The sequence below is a fragment of the Aquarana catesbeiana genome, linkage group LG12, assembly GCF_042186555.1.
Source record: "Aquarana catesbeiana isolate 2022-GZ linkage group LG12, ASM4218655v1, whole genome shotgun sequence".
NCBI lineage: Eukaryota > Metazoa > Chordata > Amphibia > Anura > Ranidae > Aquarana > Aquarana catesbeiana.
The window spans coordinates 197,190,765-197,210,677 of NC_133335.1; positions in this window are offsets into that span (position 1 = coordinate 197,190,765).

Sequence of the window (19,913 nt, forward strand, 5' to 3'; positions counted from 1 at the left end):
GATCGCAGGGGATCGGCGTATAACACGCACCTGCGATTTTCCCCTGGTTTTAAGGGGAAAAAAGTGCATGTTATACGCCGATAAATACGGTATGTAAGTAGATATTTCATCTTGTTGTTTTCTCGGGTTGTTTCTTGCAATGTGATGCGTGTATCCAGGTAGGTTTTCCTTCCAGCTTTACTGAGGTGGCTGTGGTCAAGAGTACTTGGTAAGGACCTTCAAACCTGGGTTCCAATGTCTTTCTGGTGTGTTTCTTTACATATACATAATCCCCTGGTAGCAGCGTATGTGTACCTGTTATTGAATTAGGGTCTGGAAGAGAAGAATACACACTTTTGTGGATCTTAGTTAGACGTTGTTGTAATTGTATCACATATGCAGTCAAACTATCACATTGCAATTGCATACTCTGTGGAAAGTATAAACCTAATCTAGGTGCATTCCCAAAAAGTATTTCGTATGGGGATAATCCTGTTTTTCCTGTTGGAGTGTACCTTATAGAGAATAAAGCCAGAGGCAGGCATTCTGGCCAAGGCTTGTTTAACTCTTGCATGGCTTTTGTATTTTTAGCTTTATTGTCCCATTTACTCTCTCCACTGATCCTGAACTCTGTGGGTGGTAAGGGGTGTGAAAACTTTGTTGAACCCCTAACATGGTCATCACATTCTGCATGATTTCTCCTGTAAAGTGTGTCCCCCTATCTGATTCTATGGTTTCAGGAAGACCAAACCTAGGTATTAACTCAGTGAAATATTCCCTTCTCGTCCTTTTAAGTATTCTAGGGCTTGTTCTAAAGCTTTTAATTCTGCTTCCTGTGCTGACATGTGGGCTGGTAAGGCCTGTGCTTCAATCACCCGGGTATCAGTCACTACAGCATACCCTGTGTGATATTTACCTTTGTCATCAGCAAACCTGCTGCCATCTATATACAAGGTGTACTCAGCGTTTAAAATGGGTGTATCTGTAAAGTGTGGGAATCCCATTGTCTCCTGTTCCATGAGTTGAAAACAATCGTGTTCATCTACTTCTTTAAACAAAAGAGTGTCAGTGTCCTCATTTCTTTTCTCACTAGTACAATTAGTACTATCATTCCCCCTTGCCAAATCTGGTGACTGAAGAGGCAAAAAGGTGGCCAAATTTAAGGTTGTACAGCGCTGAAAAGTGACATTTGGAGGTAAGAGTAAAGTACACTGTAACCTTAATTGCCTAGCCATTGAAATGTGTTTGGGCTGTACCTGAGACAAGATTGCATATATGTCATGTGTGGTATGCACTACAACTGGATTGTCTAGAACAATCTCTGATGACTTATCTATGATAATTGACACTGCAGCTACCGCCCGTACACAAGACGGTGAACCTCTAGATACTGGATCTAATGCTGCTGAAAAGTAAGCGACTGGTCTTTGTTTTACATGTGCCTGTGTCAGAACACCTGTGGCGTGTCCAGCGATCTCAGCAATGTACAGATTAAATATCTTGGTGTAATCTGGTATACCAATAGCCGGGGCAGAAATCAACAACTTTTTCAAAGTGATAAACGATTCATAAGCTACTTCTGTAAGCATATACGGTACAATTTTCAAACAATCGTATAATGGCTGCATCAAAGCGCTAGCATGTGGTATCCATTGTCTACAATATGACACGATACCTAAAAACATACGCAATTGTTTGAAATTCCGTGGGAGTAACATTCCCTTTATCACTTGAACCCTCTCCTCAGTGAGATGTCTCGTACCCTGTGATATACAATGTCCCAAAAAGATAACTTTTTCCTGACACACTTGCAACTTTTCTTATTAACCTTACAACCCTTTTCTGCCAAAAATCGCAACAAATTAAGGGTGGTGTGCAAGCTTTCAGTCTTTCACTTATCTGTGGAATTAATCCTTCCATAAACTGTCCATTGAAGGCTCGGATCGTGACTGGCAGAGCCAAATCCAATCCTTCATCTGCCATCATACTTTCCATAGATAAGTAAAATTCTGATACAGTCTGTCCTGGCATTTGTTTCATGGGTGATATTGACCCCCTCTCCTGTTGTTTTGCCTGACAGAAAGCTTCTAATCTAGCAATAAAAGGGGCCCTTGAGTCTATGTGTCTGACGTGTCCTGTCTCCAGATTGCCATCCCCCTCAGCTCGGTCTGCAGGTCAGTCATAAACTGGTTAAACAGGGTCAGAGTCATTTTATGTCTGCATAAATCCTCCCCATCCTGCCAGGTTGCTTCATGTGTATTCATTAACTGTGTCACAAATCTACAGAAAGCAGCTGGCTTTGCTATAATGCGTGTATCAGTGCGTACGGGAGCTACAGTTTCTGGATGAGGTTTTTGTGCCCCACAATGCTGACAAACCCATCCTCTCCCCTCAAGTACAGGATATATCTTGTGTGGTTTATGTTCTATGTCAGTATATGGGGGTGGGATGGCTGAGCTAAGATTATTTAAAATTTCAACATTTTTGTTCTTCTATCTTTCATATCCCAACCATCACAGTCTGGATTATATTTCCACCCCTCTTCTTTTGCTCTATTTGAAACCTTAATTAAGCATTGAACCTGACTCATCCATTGCTTCTCTAACACCTCTCCTTGTCTGTCCCTTTTTATTTCACTTTTTTTTTCACTATTTCACTCCATACATCCGGGTCTAAACCCGCTGCTCCTTTCACCTTAAATTTATGAAAGACATCCTTTAAGTCCTATGCTTCATCTTTCCCACAGATGTTTTTAATTATCTGTGGCACCGTATAGTGTGCCACAATTCCCTGACGGGGTTTTGTGTTCCTCTGGCCCATTCTAACAGTCCTGCCTAGGTAGCGTGTGGGACACTTAGTGTACAATATAATGCGGATACAACATATACAAGAATGAATAATTACTTTATATGCTAGCCCAATAACAAACCAGCTAAGTTACACTAGTTCCTCGTTGCCTTCCTCCTAGGGTGCTAGAATACTAAAAACCTCTTCCGGAATGAGATTTCTGAAATCGAATTACGTTATATGCTAGCCCAACTAACAAATAATTACTTTATATGCTAGCCCAATAACAAACCAGAATGCGGCTACAACATATACAAAAATGCGGCTACAACATATACAAGCATTCCTTTAAGTGGCCAGGTATCCGACTAGATCCCTGGACTTTATGGAGACCTTATTCCCTCCCCGTACCTGGGATCCCTCTCATGCACTCTTATCCCTGCTTTATGGAGCAGACAGGGCTTATACTCTCAACCCGTCTATGGTTTATGAGTTAGATGTGAGGTTAAGCATAAGCTTCAGACCCCCAAAGTCCTCTTGCGAGTTAAGGGCGCATTCCGTTGCTTATTTCGGCAATCCTCTTCTAACTCATACCATCCTTGACAAGGCTCATTCACTTTCTCAACAAGACAGACAGACAGACACAGACAACAAACAAACAAATAATTCCAGCAATATAAACTAAAATATGCAGTAATTCTAGACTCACCACTACAGAGGCTGGTGTTTTAAAACCAGGAGAACCGTAACTGACAGAACGGATAGGCACAAATCAGGGGAGCACAGAATATAAGAAAAATAAATCTTTTTCTTACCTGGCCAGGTTTTTGATCTGTGGTTCCCGGAATGCCTATTCCTTTTTGTTCCGTCAGCGTAGCTCAGCCACCTCTTGTAGTATTATCGGTGAGTCCCTCGTTCGGGCGCCAAAATGTTAGGGGCAACTCTTAAATAAGTTGCTTTAAGTTTATATTGCTTTGTCAAATTATTGCTTCTATAGGAATTAAGACACAGAGTCAGAAATCTGTGTATCAGTTCTGAGCATAATGGACTGCTGCCTTTACCTCTTTCAAAGGCCTTTTATAGGCAGCTCTACAAGCAGTAATCTTATCGGCATTACCAAATGAGGTTAAGGTACAAAGAGTTTCTTATCAGCGAACATGTAATGATTATTCAGCAGTTCCAAATTCCATCTAGATACAGATTGATACGTACACAGAAGAGAAAAAGCACAAACAATTCAAATAGAACAATTGATACGTACACAGGTAAGAAAGGAGCACAAACAATTTAAATAGAACAATTGATACGTACACAGGTAAGAAAGGAGCACAAACAATTTAAATAGAACAATTGATACGTACACAATTTAAGTGGAACTCTAAGTCATTATTTCAACCCTATCAACATTTTCACAGCTCTTACTGTGAAGAAACCTTTCTGTATTTGGAGATAAAATCTCTTTTCCTCCAGATGTAAAGAGTGTCCTCCTCTGTGATGACCTTAAAGTAAATAACGAAACACCAAGTTCACTATATGAACCCCTTATGTCAGGGGTAGGCAACTTTGGACACTCGAGCTGTGGTGAAACTACAAATCCCATTATGCCTCTGAGGAGTCATGCCTGTGATTGTCAGGGTCTTGCAATGTCTCATGGGACTTGTAGTTTCACCACAGCTGGAGGGCTGAGGTTGCCTACCCCTGCCTTATGTACTTGCACATGTATTTGAACATGCCTCTCTCTGGAGTCCATACCTCTTCTAATACAAGAAAGGACTTTGCTCACTTTGGAAACTGCAGCTTGGCATTGCATGCTATTATTAAGCTCATGATCTACCAAAACCCCCCCACCCTTCTCCACTATGGATTCCCCCAGTTGTACTCCCTCTAGTATGTATGATGCATGCATATTCTTTGACATGTCAAATCGCATGCCAAATCAGCGACTATTGCTGGAAATGGCACCATCCGAATCAGTGCGATGCCACACCGATTCCCAAATGTAGTTTCTGTACTACTCTTGGTGACTTTGGGGTGCGATTTCAATAGACATCTGTGCAGAAACCCACACAGATGTCTCAGAAATCGCCTCCGAAGTCAGACTGACATGTGGGTATGAAATCGTGCAAGTTCAATCCCGCTGTTAGTGTGAACTTAAAGTGGTTGTAAACCCTAAAAAAAAAAATCCTAAAAAAAAAAAAAAAAACCTGCAAGACAAAGGCATAATGAGCTAGTATGCATAGCATATTATGAATTACTTACCTGAGATTGAAGCCCCCGCAGAGGCCCTCGTTCACCGCTCCGGCGGCCGGCATCGCTCCCGGGGATCATGGCTTCAGCGCTGTGATTGGCCGCAGCCATGATGACGTCGCTCCCGCGCATGCGTGCAGGAGCCCCCGGTAACGGCACAGTCTAACTGAAGCAACGCGACTTAAGTGCCGTTGCTTCAGTTTGCTTAAGTGCGCATGTGCCGATGAGAGGGGATATCTCCTAAACCATGTAGGTTTAGGAGATATCCAGTGTAGGTACAGGTGAGCCTAATTATATGCTTGCCTGTAGTAAAAAGTGGTTGTAAAGGGTTTACAACCACTTTAAGGTAACCCTTATTTGCCACACAGTTGCACAATTAAACAGTGCATTGAGGTCAGCTTGTAAGTTGAGGACATCCTGTATGGATGTTATTCCACCGCATAGCTTGGTGTCATCTGCAAACACTGACACAGTACTTTTAATCCCAGACCCTGACAGTGGAGGAACATTGTTCTGAATTTGACAATTTGTAGACACAGCTTTTCACTGATTGGTGAACTTCTACCCATCAGTGGCGGCTGGTGAAGTTTTAGGATGGGGGGCGCCAGACCCCACCCTTCCTTTTTGACTCCTCCCACTTGGTGAAAATGGGCGTGGTTTCAGCGAAATAGTGGGCATGGCTCTAAGGTGGTGTGGTTAGCATCTGAGATGAACGAGGGATGGAGGGAGAGGGAGAGAGGGATGGAGGGACAGCAGGCCCAGATCCTGCACAACAATAGAAGTATGTGAATTCTAGAAAGTTTAACAATCAGCAGATAAAGATATTCCAAACTCCTGGTGTTAGCACTTCAATCATCCCGGCACCATGATTGTTATGGTGTCAGGATGATTGAAGCGCATTATTTCTATTATTACATTATAATATAAAAGGAAATCGTTCAACTCACCATAATGCTGAATCAGTGGGAGCCCTGAGCGTGTCACTAGCCATATCGCCTGCCACCAGATGCCATCAGGTGTCACCAGCGGAGTCCGTCCTTACATCAGGTGCCCCCAGCGGAGTCCCTCCTTACATGCAGCCTGTGTCACATAAAATGCAGCCTGTGTCCCACTAAATACAGCTTGTGTCCCGCCAAATACAGCCCGCCTGTGTCCCACCAAATGCAGCAGCCTGTGTCCCACCAAATGCAGCAGCCTGCATGTGTCACCACCAAATGCAGCAACCTGCATGTGTCAGCACCAAATGCAGCAGCCTGCATGTGTCACCACCAAATGCAGCAGCCTGCCTGTGTCACATCAAACCCCCCTCCCCCCATTACTTACCTTGCTGTGTGTTGTCCTCTCCAGCGGTGTCTGCTGTGGAGAGGTCCTTTCCTCTCTCCCAGGCGCAACTGGAGAGAGAAAACAGGAAGTGACATCAAACTCAGATGTCAATCAAACTGCCCGGCCATAGTAATACATACTACAAGCGCCGGGCGGAAGCTGCTCGGCGCTTCAGGAAGCTGCTCGGCGCTTCAGAAAGCGCCGCAAGGCGGACTAAACGCCCGCAAATTAAGCACCTGGGGGGTGGCGTCCAGGCGCCCCCTATGGACGGACCGCCACTGCTGCCCATCTTTACTTCGGAGACACTCTGACTGAGATGCTCTTTTTATGCCCAATCATGTTACTGACCTGTTGCCAATTAACCCAATTAGTTGCAAAAAGCTCTTCCTTAGTACCACTTACTTTCCCATCTTTTTGTTACCCTGTCCCAACTTTTTTGAGATGTGTTGCTGCGATCAATTTCAGAATTACCTTATTTTTTTCTTAAAATGGTACATTTTCTCAGTTTACACATTTGTTCTGTTTTTATTTTCTATTATGAATAAAATAAGGGTTTATGAGATTTGCAAATCATTGCATTTTGTTTTTATGTCGATTTTACACAGCGTCCCAACTTTTTGGCTCCATGCACACTGGAGCTCATAAACGGACGTTTTTTGAAATGTGGGTGTTTTTTTAACAGCCCATAAACCCCACTCTATGTTATCCTATGACCCCTCACACATGGACGTTTTTTAGCTTTTATCAGCAGTGGAGTCTATGGACTGTTCTCTGAACACCATAAAATCGCGTTCAAAGTGCCGTTTTTCTGGCGAAAAAAAAGCTAAAAAAAAACGAACGCCGATAAATGTGCATAAACGCGCGTTAATTAGCGTTCAGCGTTCTATTTTTTCACTGCATTGTGGGAGTTTGGGAATGCATTGTGGGTGGGATTTTTGGAGTGTCCTCTGTGTATTTTTTATTAAAAACGCCCATAAACGCTAACGCTAAAAAACGCGCATAAGCGCTCATAAACGCTAGTACAAAACAAGTTTTTCAACCAGCATTTTCTGCCAGCAATCTGGTGTCCAGAGAATATTGTGTTTTTTTCAAAATTGTTGCTCTTTTTTGTTTACAGTGCAAAAAATAAAAACCGCAGAGATGATCAAATACCACCAAAAGAAAGCTCTATTTGTGGGGAAAAAAGCATTGAGCAGCCAAATCTTCCAGGGCTGAAGTAGTTAATATCATTTTTAAGAAATGGCCATAAAAAAGTAGGAACCCCAATTCCAAAGGCTCCATGCACACTGGAGCTCAAAAATGCTTTTTGCACTTTTTGCTATAATAAATATCCCCATTTTTTTTAAAAAAAAAAAAAGCTAATTTTTTTCTCAGTTTAGACCAATTTGTATTCTGCTATATATTTTTGGTAAAAAAAATCGCAATAAGCATATATGGATTGGTTTGCGCAAAAGTTATAGCGCCTACAAAATAGGGGATAGATTTATAGCATTTTTATTATTTTTTTTTTACTAGTAATGGCGGCGATCTGCGATTTTTATCGGGACTGCGACATTATGGCAGACACATCGGACAATTTTGACACATTTTTGGGACCACTGGCATTATACAGCGATCAGTGCTATAAAAATGCATTGATGTCACTGGCAGGGAAGGGGTTAACACTAGGGGGCAATCAAGGGGTTAACTGTGTTCCCCGTGTGTGTTTCTAACTGTAGGGGGAGGGGACTGACGTAGAGCAAGTGACGGATTGTGGTTCCTAGCTTTTAGGAACTCACGATCTGCCTCTCCTCTCGTGCCCGCGATCACTCGTGGCCGGCGGTTATCGCAACCGTTGGCCATGAGCATCAGCACCCCTGCAGTGCAGCGTGCACGCCTGCTATCCTGCTTAAAGCAGCCGATGTATAGCTACGACGGCTCGCAAGATCGTGCCGACCTGCCACAGTTTAATGACGGCGGCTGGTCGGCAAGCGGTTAAACACTCAATTTTTTAAGCACTCTCATCAGCTGATTTAATTCACTAACTAAAGCCTCATACACACTATTAGATTTTCTGCAGATTTTTGTCTTCAGATTTACCAAAACCGTGTACTGCAAGGGCCTGATTGCATACAAATTGAAACTCTTATGCCGCGTACACACGGTCGGACTTTTCGTCTACAAAAGTCCGACAGCCTGTCCGACAGACTTCCTGCGGACTTTCGGCGGACTTGCAGCAGACTTTCTAACGAACGGACTTGCCTACACACGACCACACAAAAGTCCGACGGATTCGTACGTGATGACGTACACCGGACTAAAATAAGGAAGTTCATAGCCAGTAGCCAATAGCTGCCCTAGCATGGGTTTTTGTCCGTCGGACTAGCACACAGACGAGCGGATTTCGGGGTCCGTCGTAGTTACGACGTAAAGATTTGAAGCATGTTTCAAATCTAAAGTCCGTCGGATTTGAGGCTGAAAAAGTCTGCTGAAAGTCCGGAGAAGCCCACACACGATCGGATTACCAGCCAGCTTTAGTCCGTCGGCGTCCGTTGGACTTTTGTAGACGAAAAGTCCGACCGTGTGTACGCGGCATTAAGGTTTGACCTCATATTATAAGATTTTGGTAAACCTGAAGACAAAAATCTGCAAAAAATCTAATAGTGTGTATGGGGCTTTAGTATGCCTATTTACGCTTAGTTCCTATTTATGCTGGTGACATGATCGCTGACTGAGGTTTTCTGTTTCAGGGTGGTTCCTTTCTCTTGCAGCATCCTATGGAGCCACCCTTGCATGCATGAACTAAAGTTGTGTCTCCCTATCCTGTGTGCATCAATAGAAACACTCAGCCCTATAGTCTAGGATGGCAAGATACTCCCCTGCTTCTCCCTCCTCCAAGCTAACAGACTGGCTAAAGACTGCAGTGTCCACTATTAACCAGCGCCATCTTAATAGCATCATGGGCCCCTGGGCAAAGTAATGCTATGGGGCCCCTACAAGCATGCCCCAATTTACGCACTTACTCTCAAGAATTAAAGTACAATATTTCTACTTGCAGCGTGTCACTTGCCACCCGTCACCTGCCTCCAGATTCAGCATGTCACTTGCTACCGGTCCCCTGTCACCAGATTCATTGTGTCACTTGACACCCATCCCCTGCCACCAGATTAAGCATGTCACTTGTCATCGGTCCCTTGTCACCAGATTCAGCATTTCCCTTGCCACTGGTCCCTTGTCACCAGATTCAGCATGACATTGCCATCGGTCCCCTGCCACCAGATTCAGCGTGTCACTTGTCACCGGTCCCCTACCACCAGATTCAGCGTGTCACTTGCCACCGGTCCCCTACCACCAGATTCAGCGTGTCACTTGTCACTGGCCCCTTGTCACCAGATTCAGCGTGTCACTTGCCACCGGCCCCTTGTCACCAGATTCAGCGTGACATTGCCATTGGTCCCTTGTCACCAGATTCAGTGTGTCACTTGCCACCGGCCCCTTGTCACCAGATTCAGCGTGACATTGCCATCGGTCCCTTGTCACCAGATTCAGCGTGTCACTTGCCACCGGCCCCTTGTCACCAGATTCAGCATGACATTGCCATCGGTCCCTTGTCACCAGATTCAGCGTGTTACTTGCCACCGGCCCCTTGTCACCAGATTCAGCGTGTTACTTGCCACTAAGGATGAGCTCGGGCGTGTTCGCACAGCCCACGTGCAGAGCCCGCCAGGAAGTCTCACTGCGCTAATCACAGGCAGTGAGACATTTCCCGATCTCTGCAGCCACACATCAGGAAAATGTCTCACTGCCTGTAATTAGCGCAGCGCCGTGCTGACTTCCTGGCGGGCTCTGCACGTGGGTTGTGCGAACACGCCCGAGCTCATTCTTACTTGCCACCGGTCCCTTGTCACCAGATTCAGCATGTCACTTGCCACCAGTCCTTTGTCACCAGATTCAGCGTGTCACTTGCCACCTGCTGTAGAAATCTTTTTTTTTTTTATTAATCTTTTTTCTTATTTCCCCTTATTGATTGTTTTTATTTACTTCCACTATCAATTTTTTAAATTACTGGCCATAACTGAAATCCCTGGCTATACTGTGTAGAGAACCAGGAATATCTTTGTGTGACGGGGTGTCAAATCCTCATGTTTCCATCTTCTACACATCTAATCTTGATGTGTGCAATGCTATCACTCCTGGGCCGGTGCTTGCAACATTGTCTACAGCTACAATCATCACATTACATAACTCGATTACACATTTACAAATATTTGAACAACTCAAAACTACAAATAATCATTTTTATAATAGTTTTTTTTTTTTTAACCTAAATCATGTCCTTTTCCTTACTTTATATTCCAGGTATTATTGATATAAACTTTTTGATACAAGTGCTAGATTAAATCATTAGACCTTCAACAACTGACAACAGCTTTTTAACCACTTGAGCCCCGGACCATTATGCTGCCTAAGGACCAGAGGTCTTTTTCCAATTTGGCACTGCGTCGCTTTAACTGCTAATTGCGCGGTCATGCAATGCTGTACCCAAACGAAATTTGCGTCCTTTTCTTCCCACAAATAGAGCTTTCTTTTGATGGTATTTGATCACCTCTGCGGTTTTTATTTTTTGCGCTATAAACGGAAAAAGACCGAAAATTTTGAAAAAAAATGATATTTTCTACTTTTTGTTATAAAAAAAATCCAATAAACTCAATTTTAGTCATACATTTAGGCCAAAATGTATTCGGCCACATGTCTTTGGTAAAAAAAATGTCAATAAGCGTATATTTATTGGTTTGCGCAAAAGTTATAGCGTCTACAAACTAGGGTACATTTTCTGGAATTTACACAGCTTTTAGTTTATGACTGCCTATGTCATTTCTTGAGGTGCTAAAATGGCAGGGCAGTACAAACCCCCCCCAAATGACCCCATTTTGGAAAGTAGACACCCCAAGGAAATTGCTGAGAGGCATGTTGAACCCATTGAATATTTATTTTTTTTGTCCCAAGTGATTGAAAAATGACAAAAAAAAAAAATATTTACAAAAAGTCGTCACTAAATGATATATTGCTCACACAGGCCATGGGCCTATGTGGAATTGCACCCCAAAATACATTTAGCTGCTTCTCCTGAGTATGGGGATACCACATGTGTGGGACTTTTTGGGAGCCTAGCCGCGTACGGGGCCCCGAAAACCAATCACCGCCTTCAGGATTTCTAAGGGTGTAAATTTTTGCTTTCACTCTTCACTGCCTATCACAGTTTCGGAGGCCATGGAATGCCCAGGTGGCACAAAACCCCCCAAAATGACCCCATTTTGGAAAGTAGACACCCCAAGCTATTTGCTGAGAGGCATATTGAGTCCATGGAATATTTTATATTTTGACACAAGTTGCGGGAAAGTGACACTTTTTTTTTTTTTTTCATAAAGTTGTCACTAAATGATATATTGCTCACACAGGCCATGGGCATATGTGGAATTGCACCCCAAAATACATTTAGCTGCTTCTCCTGAGTACGGGGATACCACATGTGTGGGACTTTTTGGGAGCCTAGCCGCGTACTGGACCCCGAAAACCAATCACTGCCTTCAGGATTTCTAAGGGTGAAAATTTTTGATTTCACTCTTTACTGCCTATCACAGTTTCGGAGGCCATGGAATGCCCAGGTGGCACAAAACCCCCCCAAATGACCCCATTTTGGAAAGTAGACACCCCAAGCTATTTGCTGAAAGGCATGGTGAGTATTTTGCAGCTCTCATTTGTTTTTGAAAATGAAGAAAGACAAGAAAAAACATTTTTTTTTTTCTTTTTTCAATTTTCAAAACTTTGTGACAAAAAGTGAGGTCTGCAAAATACTCACTATACCTCTCAGCAAATAGCTTGGGGTGTCTACTTTCCAAAATGGGGTCATTTGGGGGGGTTTTGTGCCACCTGGGCATTCCATGGCCTCCGAAACTGTGATAGGCAGTGAAGAGTGAAATCAAAAATTCACGCCCTTAGAAAGCCTGAAGGCGGTGCTTGGTTTTCGGGGTCCCGTACGCGGCTAGGCTCCCAAAAAGTCTCACACATGTGGTATCCCCGTACTCAGGAGAAGCAGCAGAATGTATTTTGGGGTGTAATTTCACATACTTCTATGGCATGTTTGAGCAATATATCATTTAGTGACAACTTTGTGCAAAAAAAAAAAAAAAAAAATTTGTCTCTTTCCCGCAACTTGTGTCGCAATATAAAATATTCCATGGACTCGACATGCCTCTCAGCAAATAGCTTGGGGTGTCTACTTTCCAAAATGGGGTCATTTGGGGGGGTTTTGAACTGTCCTGGCATTTTATGCACAACATTTAGAAGCTTATGTCACACATCACCCACTCTTCTAACCACTTGAATACAAAGCCCTTTCTGACACTTATTGTTTACATGAAAAAGTTTTTTTTTTTTGCAAAAAAATTACTTTGAACCCCCAAACATTATATATTTTTTTAAAGCAAATGCCCTACAGATTAAAATGGTGGGTGTTTCATTTTTTTTTTTCACACAGTAATTGCGCAGCGATTTTTCAAACGCATTTTTTGGGGAAAAAACACACTTTTTTAAATTTTAATGCACTAAAACACGCTATATTGCCCAAATGTTTGATGAAATAAAAAAGATGATCTTAGGCCGAGTACATGGATACCAAACATGACATGCTTTAAAATTGCGCACAAACGTGCAGTGGCAACAAAATAAATACATGTTTAAAAGCCATCAAAAGCCTTTACAGGTTACCACTTTAGATTTACAGAGGAGGTCTACTGGAAAAATTACTGCACTCGATCTGGCCTTCGCGGTGATACCTCACATGCATGGTGCAATTGCTGTTTATGTTTGACGACAGACCGCCGCTTGCGTTCGCCTTAGCGCGAGAGCAGGGGGCGACAGGGGTGTTTTTTTTTTCTTTATTATTTTTTTGCTTTTTTAATCTTACTTTTAAACTGTTCCTTTCATATTTTTTTTTTTAATCATTTTTATTGTTATCTCGGGGAATGTAAATATCCCCTATGATAGCAATAGGTAGTGACAGGTACTCTTTTTTGAAAAAATTGTGGTCTATTAGACCCTAGATCTCTCCTCTGCCCTCAAAGCATCTGACCACACCAAGATCGGTGTGATAAAATGCTTCCCCAATTTCCCAATGGCGCTATTTACATCCGGCGAAATCTAAGTCATGAAATACTCGTAGCTTCCGGTTTCTTAGGCCATAGAGATGTTTGGAGCCACTCTGGTCTCTGATCAGCTCTATGGTCAGCTGGCTGAATCACCGGCTGCATTCTCAGGTTCCCTGTTGAGACAGGAGAGCCAGAGAAAAACACGGAAGACGGTGGGGGGGGGGGGCATTCCCTCCCACGGCTTGTAAAAGCAGTCTAGAGGCTAATTAGCCGCTAGGATTGCTTTTACATGAAAGCCGACCGCTGGCTGAAAAGAATGATACCAAGATGATACCTAAACCTGCAGGCATCATTCTGGTATAACCACTCAAAGTCGTGAATGGCGTACCTGAAGACAAAAAAATGGTTAACAATGGTTAACAATAAAGCACAGTAAAGTGTAAATAATTACACACCTGAAAAACAAACATGATAAAACATAATAACAATAACAATAACAATAAAACATTGCAGAATAGAATACAGTAAAAAAGAGCAGAACAATAGAGAGAGAGAATAGAGAGAGAGAGAACAATAAAACAACAACTATTTTTTTTTATTTCATATTTTTTTTTTTTTTTACACTTTTTTTGTAACTAACTTTTATAACGGTAACCGGTTCCAGGTTCGGGTCTCTCAAAATGCGATGGCATCTTGGGAGACCCTGTGAAAGTGTGCCTAGTCTGTGCAATGCTGTACCCTACGCTAATACTCAACTAGTGAATGGTAGCGTTCAAAACATTCACCAATGCAAGACCAGGATTGTCAGGACAGGAGGGACAATAATAGCGGGTGTCACGCCTATATCCGCGCTCTTACTGCAGACACAACATCTTTTTTGGGGGTTCGTTGGGTAGGGGTACTCGGGAGGACATAAAAATGCCTCTCATGCAGCCGACTGCATTTGGTTGGGGATGTGAATGGGGGAAGTACGGGCGCTGCAGAAGCGGTGTGTTCCCAATTAGGATTGGCGAATGCAGCAGGAAGGGCACTATGGGCACGATGGGCCTGTGTTTGTCTTTTTGGTGGCAGCGGGACACTACTTGTGCTTGCCACCTCACCAGCTTCAACTGCACTTATGGGACTCGCCACGTCACCACGTGTTACTGCAGTGCTGGTTTGACTACGACCGGGGTGTACTAGGCCGCTGGCGCTTGCCAGTTCACCAAAACGCTACCAAAAAACGTTAGCGATCGCAGGGATCAGGCCTGACTCTGCGAACGCTGCAGTTATGCGTTTAGTGTTTTGTAAGTGTCAGTGATCGATCGATACTGCACTTGGGTGGGCTGGGCCGGGCCGGGCGGAGGGGCAAAACGCAGGTGCTAGCAGGTATCTGGGCTGATCCCGCTAACACTGCGTTTTTGGGAACCCTAAACTGCTGGTGACGCTAGTATAGATCTGATCGGATCAGATATTGATGCGATCAGATACTATACCACTAAGGGAGGTGTACGGTGCGTGCGTGGGTGTTAGCGGTACTGGCGCTAATCTGACGCTGCCTGGGGCTGGTGCTTGCCAGTTCACCAAAACGCTACAAAAAAAACTGTTAGCGATCGCAGGGATCAGGCCTGACTCTGCGAACGCTGCAGTTATGCGTTTAGTGTTTTGTAAGTGTCAGTGATCGATCGATACTGCACTTGGGTGGGCTGGGCTGGGCCGGGCGGAGGGGCAAAACGCAGGTGCTAGCAGGTATCTGGGCTGATTCCGCTAACACTGCGTTTTTGGGAACCCTAAACTGCTGGGGACGCTAGTATAGATCTGATCGGATCAGATATTGATCCGTTCAGATACTATACCACTAAGGGAGGCGTATGCTGCGTGCGTGCGTGGGTGTTAGCGGTACTGGCGCTAACCTGACGCCTGGGGCTGGTGCTTGCCAGTTCACCAAAATGCTACCAAAAAAACTGTTAGCGATCGCAGGGATCAGGCCTGACTCTGCGAACGCTGCAGTTATGCGTTTAGTGTTTTGTAAGTGACAGTGATCGATCGATACTGCACTTGGGTGGGCTGGGCGGAGGCACAAAACGCAGGTGCTAGCAGGTATCTGGGCTGATCCCGCTAACACTGCGTTTTTGGGAACCCTAAACTGCTGGGGACGCTAGTATAGATCTGATCGGATCAGATATTGATCCGATCAGATACTATACCACTAAGGGAGGCGTATGCTGCATGCGTGGGTGTTAGCGGTACTGGCGCTAATCTGACGCTGCCTGGGGCGACGCATATCACCGCCGGGCGATCAGGGGGCTAAACCTTTATTCGGTAATAAACGGCGGGTGCCCTGACACTATAAAAAATAAACGAACTAACCAGCGTCATCCGTAACGGTTATACGGTGATCAGTGGTGAAAGGGTTAACTAGGGGGCAATCAAGGGGTTAAAACATTTATTAGGTAGTATATGGGGGTCCCTGACGCTATAAAACGCTGACGGCGAACCTAAATATTTACCTCACTAACTAGCGTCACCAGCGACACTAATACAGCGATCAGAAAAATGATCGCTTAGTGACACTGGTGACAGGGGGTGATCAAGGGGTTAAAACTTTATTAGGGGGGGTTAGGGGGGTACCCTAGACCTAAAGGGGGGTAATACTCACTGTCCCAACACTGTAACTGTCACAAACTGACACTATGCAGTAATCAGAAAAAAAAAAAAAAAAAAACTGCTGGTGTCAGTTTGTGACAGGGGGGGGGGGGTGATTGGGGGGCGATCGGGGGGGGGATCGGGGTGTTTTGTGTGCCTGGCATGTTCTACTGTGTGTGTGTGTGTTGTGCACTCACATAGATGTCTTCTCTCCTCGGGCCGGAACGGAAAATACCGACCCGAGGGGAGATGACATCACTTCCTTTGCTGCTGTTTAGCATACGGCAGCAAAGGAGTGTTCTCATTGGCCGGCGGCGATCGCGAGGGGGGGGCCACGAACGGATGGTCTCCCCCTCATCACGGATCGCCGCTGGACAAAAGACGACCGCCTCGGGCACCGGGGGGGGTTCCGATCGGACCCCCCACCCGCGGAAGGCAAATCACGTATATGTACGTGATTTTGCCTGTCCGTGCCACTTTGCCGACGTACATCGGCGTGAGGCGGTCGTCAAGTGGTTAAAGGGTAATTCCGCTTTCGTGGGGGAAAAAAAAATAGCAAATTAAGAAAAAATAATATAGCGTGTACAATGGCGATACAAGTCATATTGTAATTGAATGTCATTTCTTTGGTAAAAATAACCAAAAATCAGTGTTTATTTGGTGTTGGCAGTGATGGGGGACAGACAGATTTTTCAGTGGTGCTTGGTGTACTGTTTGTGGGGTGATCTGTAACAGCTCTCTGTGTAAAATCATCCTCACACAGAGAGCTGTCACAGATCTGTAGATTCCCCTGCAACCCGTCCCCCAACCACCCCCGGCGGACTGAGCTCTCACTGAGCTTGGCGGGGAGAACTGTCACAGAGACACGCGTCTCTGTTTACATTTTGACGGCTGTGATTGGACACAGGTGTCACGTGATCGGGAGGGCCATTCACAGTGCCCATATCCCGATCTCTGCTCAGCTGGATTCTGTGATCACAGGATCGAGCCGCAGCATGCCTCGTGGGCCATGCTGCGAGCACTCGTTTTGAGGGACGTCCCTGAAAATCCACTCAGAACGAGGAAAGGACCACCCGGCCGTTTATGTGCAGTGGCCGACAAAATACTGACATAAGGAGGGTGATCCTTTTTCCAACTCATTGATTCTGTTTTTGAATTTTGTTTATTTTTTCTGACACTTGGAGTTTCACACTTTCACTTAGATATTATAAGTTGCACTAGTAAATACAGCTGGATAAAACAAAAACGGTGCCTGTCTTCATTTCAGGTTGCAAAGCAACAACATGTGAATATTTAAAGGGGGGTGATTCTTTACTATACCCACTGTATACCTATATCAAGATAGCTTTTAGTTTTGACCTGTCTTTGTAATGTCTAGTTAAATATTTATTATGAACTCTAATTTGTACATGAAAAGGGTTACAAAATACACCCAACACATTTATTTCATTTTATTATTTTTACTAGGAAACTGTTGCATTGTCAATATTGAAAGGGATGGAGGGTTGTAAATCATGATGACTTTGTTTATCGACGAACTATAAAGCCAAATCCTTCTCCTTCCAACAACCCTGGTGTATCGGGTATATGTCACCAGGCTACACAACCATAGTTAGGCACCACTTTGTAGTCCATGAATGAAGTGATTTGATCCGGACATTTAAAGGAAGGGAAAGGAATTTGTTGTAATAAATACATGAAACAATAGAGAAATAAGGCCTTTAGACGGATATCCCAGTTCCTTACAGTGAGAAGAAGGGAAGGTGGTGGAAATAGCTCATAGAGATTAAATCTTCCAGCTGGTGGAAAGGCCAGGGCCCCTGACCCTAGGATAAAGCTAATGCATTGACCAGTAGGACCCAGGCCAGTCCGGTTTATCTCTCCTATGCACATGTGCCTCTGTATTCTTGCTCATTCATCACCAGGACATCTTGCAGGAAAACAAGGTCTACCTCACTTCTTACAGTTCAAAGGTGAATCATAAGAGCCCGAGCAGAAGTCAGGAAGCCCACAGCTCAGGGGCAAGATTGACTTTTGGCCAAGTAACTCTTCAAGAGTGGCAAAGAAAAGCAAGCGGATCCAGTGTGTTTGTTTGAAAGTTCTGGCCTTGAAGAGGATTGTCTGTGTTTGTGTATATGGGACTCTGTCTTCCTGCAGCTTGGCAGTGCAGAGAGGGACGCACACAACAAGTCCTGAACACAGTCTGGAAACATCTGGAATTTTATGTTTCCATCTCCAGGGAGAATCTCTTTGTTTATCGTCTGTGCCAATAAATCAGGTCCATTTTGGTGATATGTAGTGGGAGCAGGAAACATATCACAGAGGTTAAGTGTTCTTTTCTTCTGAGTCCCTGATTATGAGCAGTGAGGAATTGTTTGAAAAGAGTTCAAATCATATTCTTCACAACTTTTTGCTTGAATATATCACTAAAATACTACTACAATTACAGATATCATTTGATTGTTTTATTTTTTTATTGGTTTCATCTGTTTTTGTGTTAGGTCCAATGATGCCTTGAGGCATAAGTAATTAATTATTATTATACAGGATTTATATAGCGCCAACAGTTTACGCAGTGTTTTACAATATAAAAAGGAGACAATACAGTTATAATACAATAAAATACAAGAGGATTAAGAGGGCCCTGCTCAGAAGAGCTTACAATCTAATAGGGTGAGGCAGGTGGTACAAAAGGTTGTAGCTGTGGGGAATGAGCTGATGGAAGTGGTAAAAAATTAGTTGGAGACGTGATAAGCTTCCCTGAAGAGATGAGTTTTCAGGGATCACCTGAAGGTAGCAAGAATAGGGGATAGCCAGACAGGTGGAGGTAGCGAGTTCCAGAGGATGGGAGAGGCTCTGGAGAAATCCTGGAGATGAACATGGGAGGAGGAGATGAGAGAACTTGAGAGTAGGAGGTCTTGAGAAGAGTGGAGAGGACGACTTGGGTGATATTTAGAGACAAGATTGGTGATGTAGCTCGGGGCAGAGTTGTGAATGGCTTTGTATGCTGTGGTTAGTATTTTGAATTTAATTTGCTGGGTGATTGGGAGCCAGTGTAGGGATTAAGTGTAAAATTAAGATTACTTCCATCTTTTTGACCTTGTTTTTATGTTACACCCATATTTAGGGTGTGGCATATAACATCGTCACTGCCCCACCCCTTTACTGAATCGAGAGGTTATTTTCCTTGCAGCCTCATGTCAATTATTTTAATTGATCTATGCATAGAAAGACATTTATAAACTATTTTTTTCATAATAAAGTTACTAATAGAAATCTATGTATTTCTCTTATGATGACAGGTACTCTTTAAAGCTACATAGTGTATAAAGAGCGTATGAGCGCAGCCAGCATTTATCTTCAAGCAGAGTTGTTCCATTGCTCTGTACTGACTGCACACATGCATTGGCCAAAGGTAAGTTGGTGGTCACCTCCCTGACCAGGTTTTATGTTATACCCATATTTAGGGTGTAACATAAAACATGGTCACAGTCGCCCCCCCCCCCCCTAAGTCTTAAAGGAATCTGGGGGTTCTTCTCTTCAGCTTCCTGTCAATTTTTTTAATTTGCCTGGCTGTGCGGCAAAGCTATATATGGAGAGAATACAAGTCCCATCTGTCACTACAACAAAGATTTGTAGACCTCAATGGAGCACAAGTACGTTGACACTTGTGTCGCACTTGTAGTCCAATAATACTGCCTCCAGCCCCATAACCAAAGGTCTGTACCTCAGCAGTAGTAGTAGAGGAGTAGTTTACAGGAACCTGTGCATTGCACCTGCATTCCACTTAACATGGTTGCAATGCTTTGCAGGTTTCAATGCAAA